This window comes from Canis aureus, chromosome 19 (genome assembly GCF_053574225.1).
Source record: "Canis aureus isolate CA01 chromosome 19, VMU_Caureus_v.1.0, whole genome shotgun sequence".
Taxonomy (NCBI): domain Eukaryota; kingdom Metazoa; phylum Chordata; class Mammalia; order Carnivora; family Canidae; genus Canis; species Canis aureus.
Genome location: NC_135629.1, coordinates 53159367 through 53180068, shown reverse-complemented (window position 1 = coordinate 53180068; position 20702 = coordinate 53159367). Strand labels below are relative to the sequence as shown.

The window sequence follows — 20702 nt, the reverse complement described above, 5'->3', positions numbered from 1 at the left end:
TTCATTCTGATATGGGGGAAAGGGTGGGGGAGTTTCTTAAGATCTGTTTTCATTCCAATATGGGACTTTCTGTTTCTGTCAAGGGTGTTCTGAGCTCTGTTTTCATTCTGATATGGGACTCTCTGTCAAGGGCATTCTGCAGTTTTTCTTGTAAAGTTCAGCTCTTATTCACAGGGACCTGAGATGGCTGTACTTGTGCTAATGCTAAACTTGAGGTGGAATGGCCTTAATTTTCTTGGCCTCCACAACTAATTCTTTCAAGGAACCAGATCCTAGTTTTGTTGATCTGTTCTATCGTTTTTTAAAAATTTCTATATCATTGATTTCTGCTCTACTTTTTATTATTTTTCTTTTCCTGCTGGATTTAGGCTTTACTTACTTTTTTCCCCAGCTCTATTAAGTATAAATTTAGGTTGTATATTTGAGAGTTTTCTTGTTTTTTGAGGAAGACCTGCATTGCTATATGCTTCACTCTTAGGACTGCCTTTGCTGCATCCCAAAGCTTTTGAACTGTCATGTTTTCGGTTTCATTCCATATATTTTTTAAATTCTTTAATTTTCTGGTTGATCAATTCATTCTTGAGTAGGATATTCTTTAATCTCCATGTATTTGTGGTCCTTTAAAATTTCTTCTTGTGGGTGACTTCAAGTTTCATAGCATTGTGGTCTGAAAACATGCATGGTATGATCCCAATCTTTTTGTACTGGTCGAGACCTGATTTGTGACCCACTATGTGATGTATTCTGAAGAATGTTCCATGTACACTCAAAAAGAATGTGTCTTCTGCTGTTTTAGGATGAAGCACTCTGAATATATCTGTTAAGTCCATCTGGTCCAGTGTGTCATTCAAAACCCTTGTTTCCTTGTTGATCTTATGCTTAGGTTATCTGTCCATTGCTGTGAGTAAGATGTTAAAGTCCCTTAGTATTATTGTATTATTATTAATCAGTTTCTTTAATTTTGTTATTAATTGGCTTATATGATTGGCTGCTCCCATGTTAGGAGCATAAATATTTATAATTGTTAAATCTTATTGTTGGATAGACTCTTTTTTTTAATTTTTTTTAATTTTTATTTATTTATGATAGTTACAGAGAGAGAGAGAGGCAGAGACACAGGCAGAGGGAGAAGCAGGCTCCATGCACCGGGAGCCCGATGTGGGATTCAATCCCGGGTCTCCAGGATCGCACCCTGGGCCAAAGGCAGGCGCCAAACCGCTGCGCCACCCAGGGATCCCTGGATAGACTCTTTTATTATGACATCGTGTCTTCATCTCTTATTACAGTCTTTGGTTTAAAATCTAGTTTGTCTGATCGGAGCATTGCTATCCCAGCTTGCTTGCTTGCTTTTTTTGAAAAAAGATTTATTTATTCATGAGACACACAGAGAGAGGCAGAGACATAGGCAGAAGGAGAAGCAGGCTCTCTGATCAGGAGCCTGATGTGGGACTTGATCCAGGACCACCAGGATCATGCCCTGAGCCGAAGGCAGACACTCATCAGTGTCCTGATGAGTATTATTTTTTAATGCATTCTGATATCCCATGTCTTTTCATTGGAGTATTGAGTCCATTTACATTCAGAGTAATTATTGAAACATATGAATTTAGTGCCATTGTATTACCTGTAAAGTCACTGTCTCTGTAGATTGTCTCTGTTCCTTTCCAGTCTTTGTTACTTTGGGGCTCTCTCTCTGCTCAAAAGATTCCCTTTAATATTTCTTGCAGGGCTGGCTTAGTGTTCACAAATTACTTTACTTTTTGTTAGTCCTGGAAACCCTTTGCCTCTCCTTCTATTCTGAATGACAGCCTTGCTGAATAAAGTATTCTTGGCTGTGTATTTTTCCCATTTAGCATGTTGAATATATCATGCCAGTCTTTTCTGGCCTTCCAGGTCTCTGTGGACAGGTCTGCTGCCAAGCTTATGTGTTTACCCTTGTAGTTTAAGGACCTCTTGTTCTGAGCTGATTTCAGGACTTTATCTTTGTAATTTCCAAGCTTCAGTATAATATATCGAGGTGTTGACTGACTTTTGTTGATTTTGATGGGGGTGGGGGGCTTCTCTGTGACTCCTGGACTTAAATGCCTGTTTCCCCAGATTAGGGAAGTTATCAGATATAATTTGTTCAAACAAACCTTCTGCCCCTTTCCCCCACTCTTCATCTTCTGGGACTCCTATAATATAGTTATGATTTTGCTTTATGGAATTGCTGAGTTCCCTATGTCTACCTTTGTCATCTAATAGTTTTCTTTCCCTCTTCTTTTCAGCTTCTTTATTTCCCATTACTTTATCTTCTATATCACTGATTCACTCTTCTGATTTATTCATCCTCATTTTTATGGCCTCCACTTGGGTCGGGATCTTAGTAATAGCATTTTTAATTTCAGCCTGACTAGATTTTTAGTTCTTTTATCTCTACAGTAAGGGATCCTCTAGTGTCTTCTATGCTTTTTTCAAGCCCAGTTAGTATCTTTATAATCATTGTTTTAAATTCTAGTTTAGATATCTTCCTTATATTCATATTGATTGAATCCCTGGCAGTGATTACTACCTCCTATTCTTTCTTTTGGGGTTAATTTCTCCATCTTGTCATTTTGTCCAGAAAAGAAAGGAAGAAAGAAACAGCAGCAACAGGAAAAAACAAAAACCAGCAACTAGATCCTGGGTGTATCTTGGTCTCCTTGTTAAAAGAAACTAGATCTCAAAATAAGAAAGACAAACATACGCACACACATGTACACACACACATATATACACACACATATAAATGCAATGGAAAGAAACAAAAAACAAAATGTATAAAAATAAAAATTAAAAAAATAAAAAAGGAATTGAAAACATGAGAAAATAACTGAGACTTAAGAATAAAAATACAAAGATTGCTATACACTGTTTTACCCAAGAGTGAAGATTTGCAGCCATGGTCAGTAAACTTGGTGAGAACGAGCTGTTTGTGCTGCTCTTTTAGGGAAGGGGCCTGTTGTGCTGATTCTCAGGTAGACTTGCCCTAGTGGAGATGTGCCTCATGTGCATAGGAGGGCTCAGTGTAAGTGGCTCTAGATGCCCCTAGGTGGTGCTGTTTTGCTTCCTGAAACTTTCAACACTGATGGGCAGGATGAGTATGGGTGTTCCCTGCTTTCTAGCCCCAGATCTGAAAATTCATGTCCCCTACTCTTTAGTGAGCCCTCACAGAAAAGCAATCACCCACTCTTGTCTCCTCAGTTCTCATCAGAACTCTTTGTTCACTTGGCTTGTGACCAAGCATTATCTCAGGCACACAACTGAGTTTCAAAATTCCACATTTTTGGGACTCCCGCAAATGTCTACCCACGCTGTTCCTAGGTAGGGGAAGCGTGTCTCACCATGCTTCTGCCTTTGGCTGGACCCCTCCCAGGAAAATGGTTGCAGGTCCATGCAGTGGTTTGTAGTTTATGGTAATGCAGAGCAGAGAGCCAGCACCTAGATACACAGTTCTCAGCTGGCTTCCCAGCTCCTATTGCCTGGGAACTCTGCTGTACTCAGGCATCCCTGTTCTTGTGACCCTGGAGATCCTGAGACCACACTTTCGCACCTGGGATTCCATCCTACTTTACCACCTGAGCACCTTTAAGCCAGGCATGCCCCTCATTGTAGTAGACTTCTAAAAGTTCTGATTCTGTGCTCTGCTGCTTATAATACTTTGTGGTAGCCTCCTTACGAAGGCTCCCTCCCTACTGCCATATCTTCTACTATATCACATATGATTCAAGTATCTGCACCTCCTATGTTACAAATGGTGGTCGCTTTTCTACTTGTACACTTGTAGCATTTGTTTTCTCATATCCCCAGTTGATTTCTTGGGTGTTCAGAATGATATGATAAATAACTATCTAGTTGTATTTGAGAGATGAGACAATCTTAAGGTCCCCCTACTCCTCTGCCACCTTAACTCCTCCCACCCAATGTTATTCTTTTTTAGTATCTTGTTGGATTTTAGTAGCTAATGTGTTTTGTAGAATGGTCACATCTAGATTTATCAGTGGAATGGGACAAAAATTATTTCCTCATCATCTGGAGTTGTGTCATGGTCATTCTAGCCTCAAGAAAATAGGTAAAGGAATCCTTCATTTCATTTTCTGGCATACGTTTTATAACTTGCACTTTATATGTACCCTGAAATTTATTAAAGACTATTGGTAAAGCAATCTCTATCTGTGGCTTTGTGTGGAAAATTAGATTACAAATCTAACCTTGTTGATGTTTATGAATCTCTTCAGGTTTTCTACCCATTAGGCACGAGATCATGAACTGAACACTTGACAGGTTAAATGTGGGGGATAGATAATGAAACAAGTCCACTTTAAAGCTGTCTTCAGGTGTTATACTCTAATAGCAAAAAAAAAGATTCCCCCCATAAAGAAAAGAAAATATGAGGCAAATCTTAAAAGTAAAAAAAAGTGAATTCAGCTCTTCTAGTCTATGATTGTTCATGAAATACATGAAACTAAGGGGAAGAAAGCTCTTAGGATAATTAGTGCAGAGTATATACAGTTGGCCCTTGAGCAATGTGGGAGTTAAGGGCACTAAACCGATGCACAGGTGAAAATCTATATACAACCTTTGACTCTCCACGAACTTAAGTACTAATAGCCTACAGTTGACCAAAAGCTTTAGCAATAATATAAAGTCAGCACATATTTTGTATGTTATATGTATTATGTATTATATTTTCAATAAAATAAGCTAGAGAAAAGAAAACGTCAGTGAGAATCGTAAGAAAGAGAAAATATATTTACAGTACTGTTCTGAATTTATTTTAAAAATCCACGAATAAGTGGACCTGTGCAGTTCAAAGCCATGTTGTTCAAGGGTCAACTATATTATATATATATATATATATATATATATATATATATATATATATATATATATATATATATATATATATCAAGTCTGTCCTCTATTTATACTGTATATAGTTTTCTTTCAAGGGTTTTTGGAGAGGAATAAGATGGCCACATGTTTAGGCAACAGAAGAAAAGCTAAAATTCCCAAAGTAGAAGTAATATACATAAAATTATTTGAATACAATAGAATGACAGATTTTAATTTGAAATATAACTCTACTACTTAGGAGCTACTAAAACAACATCTCATGATATTTAGGTAAAGAATTAACCGAAAATAAAATTTTGCACATTATCTGGAAAATCTTAATATTGAAAACATGTAAGAAAGAACCACTAGAAAATAGCCAGAGTGCTGTTTGTGTGAAAATATTTTATTATAATTTATTAACAACCAAGAATTGACTTTTAGAATGTTTAAATTTGGTTTGAAGTTCACATGGTTAGAAAAATACCAAAGTATTTCTCAGGAAAGGAGAAGACAGGAACTAACAGAAAGGCAACATTAATTCTTTAGGAAATACCAAAAAAAAGTCAAATATTTTAAATATCAAAGAACTTATTGTTAAGTTTTTTAGTAACTAGACGGAAATGAGACCGCCAAGGCAAGCAAGGGTCCAAGAACAGATTTTATTGCAGGCACCCTCGGGCGAGGTTCCACGACTCACGGGGGAAAGAGAGTGAGTCGAGGAAGTCGCGCCAAGACAAGGTGGTAGGGGGTTTACATAACGTTGTAAGGCATAACGGTTTCCTATTGGTTGGCTCATATGCAAAGGAAGGATTGCAATCCAACCAGAGTGACCCTCACTATGCAAAGGAAGGATTGCAATTCGACCAGTCAAAGGTGACTTCCTCCTCTGGGGTTTGAAGGGCATTGGGTTCGGTTGGGGAAGTCCAAAGGAGAGGTGTAAGGGTCTGCTCAAGCTGTCGTCCCAAGTGGAGGTGGTGACAGGAACCTCAGCCATTTTGGCGTATCCGCCATCTTGAGGAGTTTCCCTTCCCGCCTGGCCCCAACACTTATATTTTTAGCTAATGTAATTGAGAAAAATAAGGAGAGTCACATATAAAAACCTATGGCTATTGTTCCAGAAAGAACCTCAGAATTTTCAGCTGAGATTGGAACATTCCTAGGGCTCTACAAAAGCCCACAGCTAAGTGGGCCTGAGTTCTGGAGAGAGATGATTTGCTCTTCCCCAATGCCTTTCCCTCTCACCCAATCAAAAGAAAAGGGAGGAGTTGTGTATATGTATGCCATTCCAGGGACTTTCTCAGATTGTGAGATTATTAACTGGGTTGAGAAAGAAGAAGGTGAAGAAATGCAATAGATACTTTGAGTGTTAGCCCAGGTTTGTGCTCAGGGCTGAGGCATCCATCTCACAGCTACTGAGATTATTGACTGAGGACAGCTCATAGCTCTACCCCAAAGGAAGTGCCCACATCATTGGGAGTGACCTTACCCAAGGATGCAACTCTCTTAGGGACCATCCCAAGGCCAATGTCTGGCAGACATGGGAATATGAAGCTTGTTTCCCTGGACTTCATTTGGGCAACACTGAAGGGCTGTCCCTGTCCAGAGATTTTTGGGATTGGTTGACCCTCAGTTGCAACTATTTTGTGATTCAGCTTCTCCTTTCTGTTCCTGCCTTTGCTCAATTCCCACAGGAACTCTCTGAATCTCTTCCTAGGGACTTATCTGTGACCAACAGCAATAGGGGGACATGCTTCTGAACATAGCAGCATTAGATTAAAAGAGTTCTGGAAAAATTATTTTTTAGAAAGTTTGAGAGGGTAGGATAATCTAGGTAATGCTGTGGCGATAAGTCCAATAATTAAGAGTTTAATAAGTAAAAAGTTGTTGCATCAAACACTGGACTTCTTTACAAGCCACATAGGACAAAGCTGATGGACATACCATGATCTTGTTGGCATATGATCTGGAACTCATGCCAGTGAAGGAGATAAAAAGCACATAGGGATATCACACATCATCTTTTATTCTTTGGCTTAAAAGTGATACCATTGGTTAGAATTAATCACCTAGTCTTTCTAAAAGCAAGGGGTCTAGAAAACATGGTCTTGGTCTTCTATGTGCCCAGAATGAAATAAGAACTGTATAATGTCCCCCTTTTTTTCACCAAATAATCTGGTCACTTTTCCTCTCACATAGAGAAATTGCTCACCCTCTTCCCAAGGAAGACATCCCAAAGTCCACTAAGCTCAGAATCATATTTTCCTTTTCTTATTTAGGTCTTAAATGGTCCTTTTTGATCCTATCCTGAGTGATAAAAGACCAGTTCCCATCTCTCTATCAGATGGTCCCCAGGAATAGCTCTCCCCTTCATGGAATAATCTGGTTATTGCTGCATTTTGGCTAGACCTGGGTGGCACTCTTTTTCTCTGATGATAGGCAAAGGGAGCTGCTCCTTGACCTGTAAGCAGAGAAGGCACAGAATGGTGTATGTGTGGCCTTTATAGTGAAACTCTCTACTGCTAAGAAAATGTAGGGACCAAGTGGTATACATCTCATGACAAAGACCAGAGTTTCATCTGCAAAGGTGCATGTAATTTAGGGCGATGTAGCAAGCTTCATTACCCTTAGCAGGATGGTAGAAGCCTATTTAACCTTGGAGAAGGTGTGGATCATGATAGCAGAGTGCAATATTGTTTTGTAGAAGATGGGCCACATACTGCATTCTTTCCATGGAAGTTTCTCATTTCACCCAGAAGAGGGACATCTGGCTTTTATGCACTTTTCAAGGCAATCCTTGAACAATCCTTCCCAGTATCCAGAAGACTTTAACCTCACTAAATTTTGGCTTGAAATGTGTGATTGTTTGCTTGCTTGATCACTATGTGGAAAAATTGGAGCATGCCCACCAAATTCTTTGAGTTTATGCCAGATGTTGACTTAATGCCATTGTCTGACTCCAGCTATTTCATCTATGATGCTGTGTATCCCATGGCCCAAGCCCTCCATCAATGCTTTTGGTGGAAACAGAAGTAGGTTCTATAAGGGATGTAGATAATCTATGCTTTTCCCTGGAAGGTAATTGTTCTTCAGATATAGATAGACAACCTGTTGCTGTCTGGAGGTATTTCCTTGTGATACATCATCATGACTATATTTTTTGTCTCAAGGTCAACAGGATTAGGCAAATGGGTAGCTCTTGCATATTGATTGTACGTTTATCTATAATTGTCACATTTATTTTGAGAATTCTACCATTGGGGGCTTTAATTTCAAACTAATTAGAGAAATTATACCAAAAAATATTTCCTAATGTAGGAAAAAAAATGCTATGAAGTGTAGGGGAATTAAAAGTTAGTAAAATCTATACTCTTTTTGGGAATTCATCCAATGGCAGAAAATACTGAAATAATGACCATACCTGACTCCAGCTATTTCATCTATAATGCTATGTATGTTGTGGTCCAAGTGTTCCATGAAATTATTTTGGTGAAAACGGAAGTGTCTACATGATGTTCTATGTGGTCCATGGAACATGGACCAGTTTTAGAACATTTTTACAAAACCTGCAACAAACATGAGAGCAGGGATGTGATCCTATATTTAACTCTGACAACAATAATGATGCATATAAACTCAGCATATCTTCCCAGGTTGTAAATGAATCTGTCAGAATTTTGCCCCAGGCATATCTGAATCCATAACTCCTCTATATTTAGGAACTTCTGTTTTTATGCACAAGGGAAAAATGCATTTAATCAAGTTTTTAAAAATTAAATTCAATAAATTTATCAGGTCAAATATGTTTAGTATCTTTTCATATAAATTTAAAGCAAACATGTACATGTAAAATTGTGTCAGAAAGTTAATTTACTAGCTGATTTTAATTTTTATTAACAACAGTAATATTTGATATATACCTTAGAGCTCATTTAGTGTTCACTCTTAGAAAAGAAAGAGGCCTTTCCAAGATGACTTTCATAGATGTGATTCTGGATTATTTAGGATGCTTCTACCAAGGTGATTGAAAACTTAAACATCTCTTGCTTAAACAATAAGAATAGGATGTCAGGGAATATGGCAGAGAACTCTAAAAGTGTGTCCTTCCAAAAAAGTAAAAAAATTAAGGGGAAGTGGGCGGGGGGATGGGGTAATTGGGTGATGGGCATTAAGGAGGGCACTTGATGTAATGAGCACTGGGTATTACATGCAACCGATGAGTGACTAAGTTCTATCCCTGAAACTAATAATACACTATATGTTAATGAAATTGAATTTAAATAAAAAATTAAAACATAAGCTAGATCCAAAATGTCAGAATTAACTTTTTTCAGAATTATGACATTTAATCAAAAGCTTATAACAAGGGAGGGGAACCTGGGTGGCTCAGTCAGTTAAGCATCTGCCTTCAGCTAAAGTCATGATCCCAGAGTCCTGAGATCAAGCCCCACATTGGGCTCCCTGCTCAGTGGGGAGCCTGGTTCTCCCTCTCCCTCTGCAGCTTCCTCCTGCTTGTGCTCTCTCTCTCTTTCTCTGTCAAATAAATAAAATCATTAAAAAAAAAAAAAAGCTTACAACAGGGAAATGCTTAATGGCATTTAAGGAATTTTAAAAAATTCCTAGCTGATCACTAAGCTAATGGAACAAAGACTTCAGTGGCCACCCATGACAAAGACTACAGAATATACATGATTTGATCAGAAAATGCACTAAGCAAACTAACAACAATTATAATAAGCAGCAACAACAAACACTGGGTTGGGGGAGAGCTTGATTCCCATAGATATCATATTATGTATTCCAAATATTAAGTTTTCAACAAAAAATAACAAGGCATACAAAGAGACAAAATAGGATGGTCCATACATAGGAAAAAATAATTAATAAGAATAGCCCTAATAGAATAATTAAAATTAATTAATAAGAATAGGAAGGCTTCAGGGTTGCTAGACAAATGCTTTATCTGGTTGTTGCTGTTCACATTCCTTTGTTGAGCGTATACCTTCATAAGGTTTTTAGCAGATATATGTTGAATATTGATGTTTCATGGTCAAGATACAATCAGAGACCATAGATACTGACAACCAATTTGTCTATTCTGCTTTTTTCCCCCAAGACTGTATCTATTGATTTATCTTGATTTCTAAGCAAAACCTGGAAAACCTACAAAATTAAGTGTTTTTTGGTTTACCTATGAATAATACAGAAAATACTGTTATTATTTTTGTGAAGAACATCAATTTTATGTAGTTTATTTCAACTTAAATGTCAATTTTGTTTTAAAAAACAAGGATAGAAAAAGATGACCCAGCATTTCCATTCTTAGATATTTATTCAAAAGAATTGAATATAGGTCTCCAAACCAAAATTTGTATATGCATAACTATAGCAGAACTGTGCCTAATGGCCAAAAGTGGAAACAATACCCCAATATCCAGCAACTGAAAGTGGATGAACAAAATATGGTTTATCTATGTGATGGAATGTGATTCAGCCATTAAAAGAAATGAATTGCTGATATATTTATAAACTTTGAAAATGTTATGCTAAGTGAAAGAAACTAGACACAAAGGGAACATATATTTTATGATTACATTGATATGAAATGTCCAGAACAGGTAGATCTCTAGATAGAAAGTAGATTCATGGTTGCCACAGCTGGATTTAGGGTGGAATGGAGAGTAACTGTTTAATTAGTATGGGATTTCCTTTGGGATGATGAAAATATTCTGGCAATAGCCAGTAGTGATAATTGTACAGCATTGTGAGTTTACTAAAACCCACTGAACTGTACCCTTTAAGGTCGTGAATTTTATATTATTTGAATTTTACTTTAGTTCAAAAAATAGTTAATTATCTCCCACAACAATGTCAAGAACCACCCTGGTTCAAGGATTAAAAGGTAATAACCTCATCAATACTTGAGGAGTTGTAGATTTACTCTCATAGTGAGACGATTCTCTCCATGGTCATAGACAATCCTATTCTTGGCCAAAAATGTCCAAATGCAGTAAGAGAAAAAATTCCCATATTATAATCCTTTTACAATACAGGCATTTCCTTCCAGATGCTCCAAGCCAACTATGGGTCAGGGTTGCAATAAAGTCCTTGACTTAGCCATGCTTTGAGCCATGTCATGATTATGTTCTATTCCTTTCCCATTGGTCTTACCACGAGAGGAAAAGTTTATTTCACCTGAGTCCATGAGATGGTAAACACCCAAACACAACTTAGCTTCTACCGTCAAGAAACCCTGAAGGTGGGGAGGTGAGAAAGAAGAGGTTGCTTTTTAAGCATGAGCCTTCAATCTCTAATTTGAATGCTCTCTTTTTCAATTTTTGCTCTCCACTAGCTGCTCCTATTCCTGAATAAAATCCAATTTAGAAACAGTGCCAGAGAGCACATGTCCTTAGATAAGGAAAGAAGCCATCTGATGCAGTGTGATATCCTGAACACTGAATTCTTCTGCTGGTCTTGGGCTCCTGGGTAAAATGAGAGAGTTTGGCTCTAATAGTCTATATGATCAAGGCTTGGTCATCAATGAAGAGATGATAGAATGGCCTATTGTATTCAAAGAGATATGACATCTTTTCAAGATTAGATGTACTTATCGTAAGGGTATCAGAGCAGAATCCTCAAATGAGATGAAGTATACTCTCACTTAACTCAGCACTAAATTCACATTTCAAATGCAACATCTTCATACTATGTAATCTTACATGTATTCTGAGTCAATGCCTACGAAAAGCAGGTTTGCATATGCTATTATTTTTAATTTGAGTATATCTATTCATGTAGCGGCTGTGAAAGTGCAATGAACTTAATGGATATATCAGATACCCTGAGTCTGATTTATAAATGATAAGTTATGTTTACGTATAATGTATATGTATACATGTATACACATATACCTATACACATGGATACATATACATAATATACATTATGTATAAATGATAGTTATGTTTAAATATGAGAGCATAATAACATATTCTTGAGCACAGAGGGCCAGTGTATCATGACCACACATATATCTACATTGAAAGAATTTTTGGATGAAGTGGTTAAATAAAAGAAAATCAAGTTATGTTGGCCATAACATATGAAATAAAAATGATAAAATAATTTGGTAAAATTTTGGTTCTTTGCAAATAGAGGAAACAAAACCTAATAATCTATAATTAGGTTATTTAGATAATATCAACAAGGTGGGGCTAGAAGGCGATATAGTGATGTAATGACAGGTAAAATGTTCTCTCTCTTTATGGGAGAAATATAGGTATCCTCTCATAGATACAATATGTGTAAAATTATGACCAATGATTCTCTATTTTCCTGATTAGACACCTAAATCTATGTGTAGCCAGAGTTGTAGTTTGGAATTCAGAAACAATCCACAAGAAGGAAGGCCTATATGTTGTCTTGCTTGTGTTTTTTGCCCAGAGAGACATTTCCAATCCTACAGGTATTAAACTTCATGATTACCCTATAATAATTCCTGTTACTTCTTTCTTAATGAAAAGGAAACCAAAGACACTGACAAGTAGTGCACCATTGTTCTCAATTCATGAATGTATTCATTCTTTTGATGTATCCATTTTCTATAGCCTTTTAAAAAACTGGAGTATAATTGACATGCAATATTCTATTAAGTTTCAGGTATACAACATGTTGACTTGACGATTCTGCACATCACAAACGCTCACTGTGATAAACGTAGTCATCACCTGTCACAACGTTATTACAATATTGACTATATTCCCTATGCTGTACTTTTTTTAAATTTATTTTTTATTGTTGTTCAATTTACCAACATACAGAATAATCCCCAGTGCCCGTCACCCAATCACTCCCACCCCCCGCCCTCCTCCCCTCCTACCACCCCTAGTTCGTTTCCCAGAGTTAGCAGTCTTTACGTTCTGTCTCCCTTTCTGATATTTCCCACACATTTCTTCTCCCTTCCCTTATATTCCCTTTCACTATTATTTATATTCCCCACATAAATGAGAATATATAATGTTTGTCCTTCTCTGACTGGCTTACTTCACTCAGCATAATACCCTCCAGTTCCATCCATGTTGAAGCAAATGGTGGGTATTTGTCATTTCTAATAGCTGAGTAATATTCCATTGTATACATAAACCACATCTTCTTTATCCACTCATCTTTCAATGGACACCGAGGCTCCTTCCACAGTTTGGCTATTGTGGCCATTGCTGCTAGAAACATCGGGGTGCAGGTGTCCCGGCGTTTCATTGCATCTGTATCTTTGGGGTAAATCCCCAACAGTGCAATTGCTGGGTCGTAGGGCAGGTCTATTTTTAACTCTTTGAGGAACCTCCACACAGTTTTCCAGAGTGGCTGCACCAGTTTACATTCCCACCAACAGTGTAAGAGGGTTCCCTTTTCTCCGCATCCTCTCCAACATTTGTTGTTTCCTGCCTTGTTAATTTGCCCCATTCTTACTGGTGTGAGGTGGTATCTCATTGAGGTTTTGATTTGTATTTCCCTGATGGCAAGTGATGCGGAGCATTTTCTCATGTGCGTGTTTGCCATGTCTATGTCTTCCTGTGTGAGATTTCTCTTCATGTCTTTTGCCCATTTCATGATTGGATTGTTTGTTTCTTTGGTGTTGAGTTTAAGAAGTTCTTTATAGATCTTGGAAACTAGCCCTTTATCTGATAGGTCATTTGCAAATATCTTCTCCCATTCTGTAGGTTGTCTTTTAGTTTTGTTGACTGTATCCTTTGCTGTGCAAAAGCTTCTTATCTTGATGAAGTTCCAATAGTTCATTTTTGCTTTTGTTTCTTTTGCCTTCGTGGATGTATCTTGCAAGAAGTTACTGTGGCCGAGTTCAAAAAGGGTGTTGCCTGTGTTCTTCTCTAGGATTTTGGTGGAATCTTGTCTCACATTTAGATCTTTCATCCATTTTGAGTTTATCTTTGTGTATGGTGAAAGAGAGTGGTCTAGTTTCATTCTTCTGCATGTGGATGTCCAATTTTCCCAGCACCATTTATTGAAGAGACTATCTTTCTTCCAATGGATAGTCTTTCCTCCTTTATCGAATATTAGTTGACCATAAAGTTCAGGGTCCACTTCTGGGTTCTCTATTCTGTTCCATTGATCTATGTGTCTGTTTTTGTGCCAGTACCACACTGTCTTGATGACCACAGCTTTGTAGTACAACCTGAAATCGGGCATTGTCATGCCCCCAGATATGGTTTTCTTTTTTAAAATTCCCCTGGCTATTTGGGGTCTTTTCTGATTCCACACAAATCTTAAAATAATTTGTTCTAACTCTCTGAAGAAAGTCCATGGTATTTTGATAGGGATTGCATTAAACGTGTATATTGCCCTGGGTAACATTGACATTTTCACAATATTAATTCTGTCAATCCATGAGCATGGAATATTTATCCATCTCTTTGTGTCTTCCTCAATTTCTTTCAGAAGTGTTCTATAGTTTTGAGGGTATAGATCCTTTACATCTTTGGTTAGGTTTATTGCTAGGTATCGTATGCTTTTGGGTGCAATTGTAAATGGGATTGACTCCTTAATTTCTCTTTCTTCAGTCTCATTGTTAGTGTATAGAAATGCCACTGATTTCTGGGCATTGATTTTGTATCCTGCCATGCTACCAAATTGCTGTATGAGTTCTAGCAATCTTGGGGTGGAGGCTTTTGGGTTTTCTATGTAGAGTATCATGTCATCGGTGAAGAGGGAGAGTTTGACTTCTTCTTTGCCAATTTGAATGCCTTTAATGTCTTTTTGTTGTCTGATTGCTGAGGCTAGGACTTCCAGTACTATGTTGAATAGCAGTGGTGAGAGTGGACATCCCTGTCTTGTTCCTGATCTTAGGGGAAAGGCTCCCAGTGCTTCCCCATTGAGAATGATATTTGCTGTGGGCTTTTCATAGATGGCTTTTAAGATGTTGAGGAATGTTCCCTCTATCCCTACACGCTGAAGAGTTTTGATCAGAAATGGATGCTGTATTTTGTCAAATGCTTTCTCTGCATCTAATGAGAGGATCATATGGTTCTTGGTTTTTCTCTTGCTGATATGATGAATCACATTGATTGTTTTATGAGTGTTGAACCAGCCTTGTGTCCCGGGGATAAATCCTACTTGGTCATGGTGAATAATTTTCTTAATGTATTGTTGGATCCTATTGGCCAGTATCTTGTTGAGAATTTTTGCATCCATGTTCATCAGGGATATTGGTCTGTAATTCTCCTTTTTGGTGGGGTCTTTGTCTGGTTTTGGAATTAAGGTGATGTTGGCCTCATAGAATGAATTTGGAAGTACTCCATCTCTTTCTATCTTTCCAAACAGCTTTAGGAGAATAGGTATGGTTTCTTCTTTAAACGTTTGATAAAATTCCCCTGGGAAGCCATCTGGCCCTGGACTCTTGTGTCTTGGGAGGTTTTTGATGGCTGCTTCAATTTCCTCCCTGGTTATTGGCCTGTTCAGGTTTTCTATTTCTTCCTGTTCCAGTTTTGGTAGTTTGTGGCTTTCCAGGAATGTGTCCATTTCTTCTAGATTGCCTAATTTATTGGTGTATAGCTGTTCATAATATGTTTTTAAAATCGTTTGTATTTCCTTGGTGTTGGTAGTGATCTCTCCTTTCTCATTCATGATTTTATTAATTTGAGTCTTCTCTCTCTTCTTTTTAATAAGGCTGGCTAATGGTTTATCTATCTTATTAATTCTTTCAAAGAACCAACTCCTGGTTCTGTTGATCTGTTCCACAGTTCTTCTGGTCTCGATTTCGTTGAGTTCTGCTCGAATCTTTATTAACTTTCTTCTTCTCCTGGGTGTAGGATCTATTTGCTGTTTTTTCTCTAGCTCCTTTATGTGTAAGATTAGCTTTTGTATTTGAGTTCTTTCCAGTTTTTGAATGGATGCTTGTATTCTCCATTCTAATGAGATCTTCATTCTCATTAGTTTCCATGAATCTTTTTAATTCTTCCTTAATTTCCTGGTTGACCCTTTCATCTTTTAGCAGGATGGTCCTTAACCTCCACGTGTTTGAGGTCCTTCCAAACTTCTTGTTGTGATTTAGTTCTAATTTCAAGGCATTATGGTCTGAGAATATGCAGGGGACGATCCCAATCTTTTGGTATCGGTTCAGACCTGATTTGTGACCCAGTATGTGGTCTATTCTGGAGAAAGTTCCATGTGCACTTGAGAAGAATGTGTATTCAGCTGAATTTGGATGTAAAGTTCTGTAGATATCTGTGAAATCCATCTGGTCCAGTGTATCATTTAAAGCTCTCGTTTCTTTGGAGATGTTGTGCTTAGAAGACCTATCGAGTATAGAAAGAGCTAGATTGAAGTCACCAAGTATAAGTGTATTATTATCTAAGTATTTCTTCACTTTGGTTATTAATTGATTTATATATTTGGCAGCTCCCACATTCGGGGCATATATATTGAGGATTGTTAAGTCCTCTTGTTGGATAGATCCTTTAAGTATGAGATAGTGTCCCTCTTCATCTCTCACTACAGTCTTCGGGGTAAATTTTAGTTTATCTGATATAAGGATGGCTACCCCTGCTTTCTTTTGAGGACCATTCGAATGGTAAATGGTTCTCCAACCTTTTATTTTCAGGCTGTAGGTGTCCTTCTGTCTAAAATGAGTCTCTTGTAGACAGCAAATAGATGGGTCCTGCTTTTTTATCCAGTCTGAAACCCTGCGCCTTTCGATGGGTCATTAAGCCCGTTCACGTTCAGAGTTACTATTGAGAGATATGAGTTTAGTGTCATCATGATATCTATTCAGTCCTTGTTTTTGTGGATTGTTCCACTGAACTTCTTCTTAAAGGGGAATTTTCAGAGTCCCCCTTAAAATTTCTTGCAGAGCTGGTTTGGAGGTCACATATTCCTTCAGTTGCTGCCTGTCTTGGAAGCTCTTTATCTCTCTTTCCATTTTGAATGAGAGCCTTGCTGGATAAAGTATTCTTGGTTGCATGTTCTTCTCATTTAGGACCCTGAATATATCCTGCCAGCCCTTTCTGGCCTGCCAGGTCTCTGTGGAGAGGTCTGCTGTTACCCTAATATTCCTCCCCATAAAAGTCAGGGATTTCTTGTCTCTTGCTGCTTTAAGGATCTTCTCCTTATCTTTGGATTTTGCAAGCTTCACTATTAAATGTCGAGGTGTTGAACGGTTTTTATTGATTTTAGGGGGGGAATCTCTCTATTTCCTGGATCTGAATGCCTGTTTCCCTTCCAAGATTAGGAAAGTTTTCAGCTAGAATTTGTTCAAATACATATTCTGGCCCTCTGTCCCTTTCGGCGCCCTTGGGAACACCAATTAAACGTAGGTTTTCTTCCTCAGGCTGTCGTTTATTTCCCTTAATCTATCTTCATGGTCTTTTAATTGTTTGTCTCTTTTTTCCTCAGTTTCCCTCTTTGCCATCAACTTGTCTTCTATGTCACTCACTCGTTCTTCCACCTCGTTAACCCTCGTCGTTAGGACTTCTAGTTTGGATTACATCTCATTCAATTGATTTTTAATTTCTGCCTGATTAGCTCTAAATTCTGCAGTCATGAAGTCTCTTGAGTCCTTTATGCTTTTTTCTAGAGTCACCAGTAGCTGTATAATAGTGCTTCTGAATTGGCTTTCTGACAATGAATTGTAATCCAGATTTTGTAACTCTGTGGGAGAGAGGACTGTTTCTGATTCTTTCTTTTGAGGTGAGGTTTTCCTTCTAGTCATTTTGGTCAGTGCAGAGTGGCCAAAAGCAAGTTGTATTGGGAAAAGGAGAAAAAGAGAGGAGAGAAAGAAGGAAAGAAAAGAGAAAGAGGGAAAAAAAGGAAGAAAAAAAAAAAAGAAGAAAAAGAGAAAGAAAAAGAAAGGAAAAAAGGGGTGGGGGAAGGAAACAAATCAAAAAGCAAAGCAAAGCAAAACAAAACAAAACAACAACAAAAAAGAAAAAAGAAAAAAGAGAAAAGAAAAAAAGAATCACGGGGGAGTATCTTCTGATTCTGTGTACTTTATTTTTTTTAATTTATTTTTTATTGGTGTTCAATTTACTAACATACAGAATAACCCCCAGTGCCGTCACCCATTCACTCCCACCCCCCGCCCTCCTCCCCTTCTACCACCCCTAGTTCGTTTCCCAGAGTAGCAGTCTTTACGTTCTGTCTCCCTTTCTGATATTTCCCACACATTTCTTCTCCCTTCCCTTATATTCCCTTTCACTATTATTTATATTCCCCAAATGAATGAGAACATATAATGTTTGTCCTTCTCCGACTGACTTACTTCACTCAGCATAATACCCTCCAGTTCCATCCACGTTGAAGCAAATGGTGGGTATTTGTCATTTCTAATAGCTGAGTAATATTCCATTGTATACATAAACCACATCTTCTTTATCCATTCATCTTTCGTTGGACACCGAGGCTCCTTCCACAGTTTGGCTATCGTGGCCATTGCTGCTATAAACATCGGGGTGCAGGTGTCCCGGCGTTTCATTGCATTTGTCCCTTGACTTCCCCTGGAACTTGTCCGTCTAGCTGGTCTTCTGGGGGAGGGGCCTGTTGTGCTGATTTTCAGGTGTTAGCACTTGGGGGAGCTGCTGTGCCCCCTGCCTGGTGCAGGGCTCAGTGGGGGTTGTTTACCCCGTGAGGCCCCAGGAGCAACAGCCCTAGTGGCGGGGCCAGCTCTGGAAACCTGGATTCAGCCCCCGCAGTAACTCCAAGCTCTCCGTCTGCAGGGCCTGGAGGCTCCGGGGCGGGGCCGCTGATCTGCTCAGCTCGGGGCAGGAGCGTCCTCTCTGTCCTGGGCCCTCCTGGCCTCTGCCTGTCCCGGGGGGAGGCCGGATCCTGGGCTGTGTCCCGGCGCCTGCGCTGTTGGATTCGCTCCCGGCCGCGCAGCCCCCTCCGCGGAGCCGCCCCCGAGCCCCCCCCTCGCCCTCCTGGGGTCCTGCTCCAACTCCCTGCGAGGCCCTTTCCGCCGGGAAGGTTGGTGCAGCTCCTGCTCCTCCGGGACGGGGCTCTCCTGTCCTGGGGACACTCGCCCCGGCCTCAGCCCGGCTCCTCGCGGGCCCCTCCCCCTTGGAGGCCTTTTGTTTCTTTATTTCTTTTTCCCCGTCTTCCTACCTTGATAGAAGCGCGAACTCTTCTCATTGTAGCATTCCAGGTGTTCTCTCTTTAATTCTCAGGCCGAATTCATAGATTTTCAGGATAATTTGAAGGTTTTCTAGGTAGTTTGGTGGAGACAGGTGATTTGGAGACCCTGCTCTTCCGCCATCTTGCCCCTCCCCTGTACTTTTCATCTCCATGGCTTATGTATCTTACACCTGGAAATTTGTACCTCTTAATTCCCTTTTTTTTTAATCCATTTCCCACTTCCCTCTGGCAACCAGCAGTTTGTTCTCTGTATTAAAGTCTGTTTTTTGTTTTTGTTTGTTTTGTCAAGATGTGGAAGCAACCCAAGTGTTCATCAACTGATGAATGGATAAGGAAGATATGGTGCATATACATGATGGAATATTACTTAGCCATAAAAAAGAATGAAACAAAGAGAGTCTTAACAAAAGCAATGTGAAGATAGTTTAACATCTTTTAATCGATATATACTTATATATATTATATCTTCTTGCTGGATTGACCCCTTTATCATTTTGTAGTGCCTCTCTTTTCGGTTTATTACAATCTTTGTTTTAAAGTCTATTTTATATAATTATCCCAGGTTTTTTTTCATTTCCTTTTACATGGAATATCTTTTTCCATCCCTTCTTTGTGTATTTACTTCTGAAGTGATTTTTCTTGTAGGCAGCATATATGTGTTTCTTTTTAAATACATTCAGCCACTCTGTGTCTTTTGATAGGGGAATTTAGCTCATTTAGATGTAAACTTATTGATATGTCTTCATTGCCATTTTGTTCATTGTTTTTCTGACTGTTTTTGTAGTTATTCTTTATTCCTTTTTTCTGCCTCTTCCCTTGTGGTTTGATGACTTCCTTTAGTGTTATGTATACATTTCTTTCTTATTTGCTTGACTGTATTTACTATTTTTTCTTTCATGTAGATAGAAGCACTTAAAAATTTTTTTTTAATTTAAATTCAATTTAGTTAATGTATAGTGTATTATCAGTTTCAGGGGTAAAATTTAGAGATTCAGCAGTTACATATAACACCCAGTGCTCATTACATCAAGTGGCCTTCTTAATGCCCATCACCCAGTCACCCCATCCCTCCACCCACCTCCTCTCCAACAACCTTCAGTTTGTTTCCTATAGTTAAGAGCCTCTTATGGTTTGTCTCCCTCTGTTTTTATCTTGTCTTCCCTTTCCTTCCCCTATGTTCATCTGTTTTGTTTCTTAAATTCTACATATGAATGAAGTCATATGCTATTTGTCATTCTCTATTATTTCGCTTAGCATAATACCCTCTGGTTCTATCCACATTGTTGCAAATGGCAAGATTTCATTCTCCATGATGGCTGAGCAATATTCCATTATATCTATCTATCTATCTATCTATCTATCAACTGTCTATTGTCTATCGTCTATTGCCTATCGTCTATCACATCTTCTTTATCCATTCATCTACTGATGGACATCTGAGTTCTTTCCACTTTTTGGTTCCTGTGGAGATTGCTGCAATAAACGTTGGGGGTGCATGTTTCCCTTTGAATCACTCTTTTTGTATCCTTTGGATAAATGCCTAGTAGTGTAATTGGTAGGTCATAGGATAGTTCTGTTTTTAACTTTTTGAGGAACCTCCATACTGTTTTCAAGAACTTCATGTTTACCATGAGGTTCTTCTATATTGTCCTATGTTTATAACCAACTATTTTAAGTCGACAGCAACTTAAATTCAAAAACCTTCCCAAACT

General features: G+C 38.5%; 1 long non-coding RNA gene across 3 annotated transcripts in view; it reads right to left on the bottom strand.

Annotated features, from left to right (window-relative positions):
- Positions 1–20702, bottom strand: part of LOC144290652 (uncharacterized) — a 50009-nt gene that overhangs the window by 10089 nt on the left and 19218 nt on the right. The window contains exon 3 of one of the 3 annotated variants that reach the window (XR_013358233.1): positions 5502–7315. The exons of 1 other annotated variant lie outside the window; for it this stretch is intronic. This is a non-coding gene — a long non-coding RNA (uncharacterized LOC144290652). Of the gene's footprint in view, positions 1–5501; positions 7316–18789; positions 19061–20702 lie in introns of those variants that run through there. One more of the 3 variants, XR_013358235.1, reaches the window with a different exon arrangement.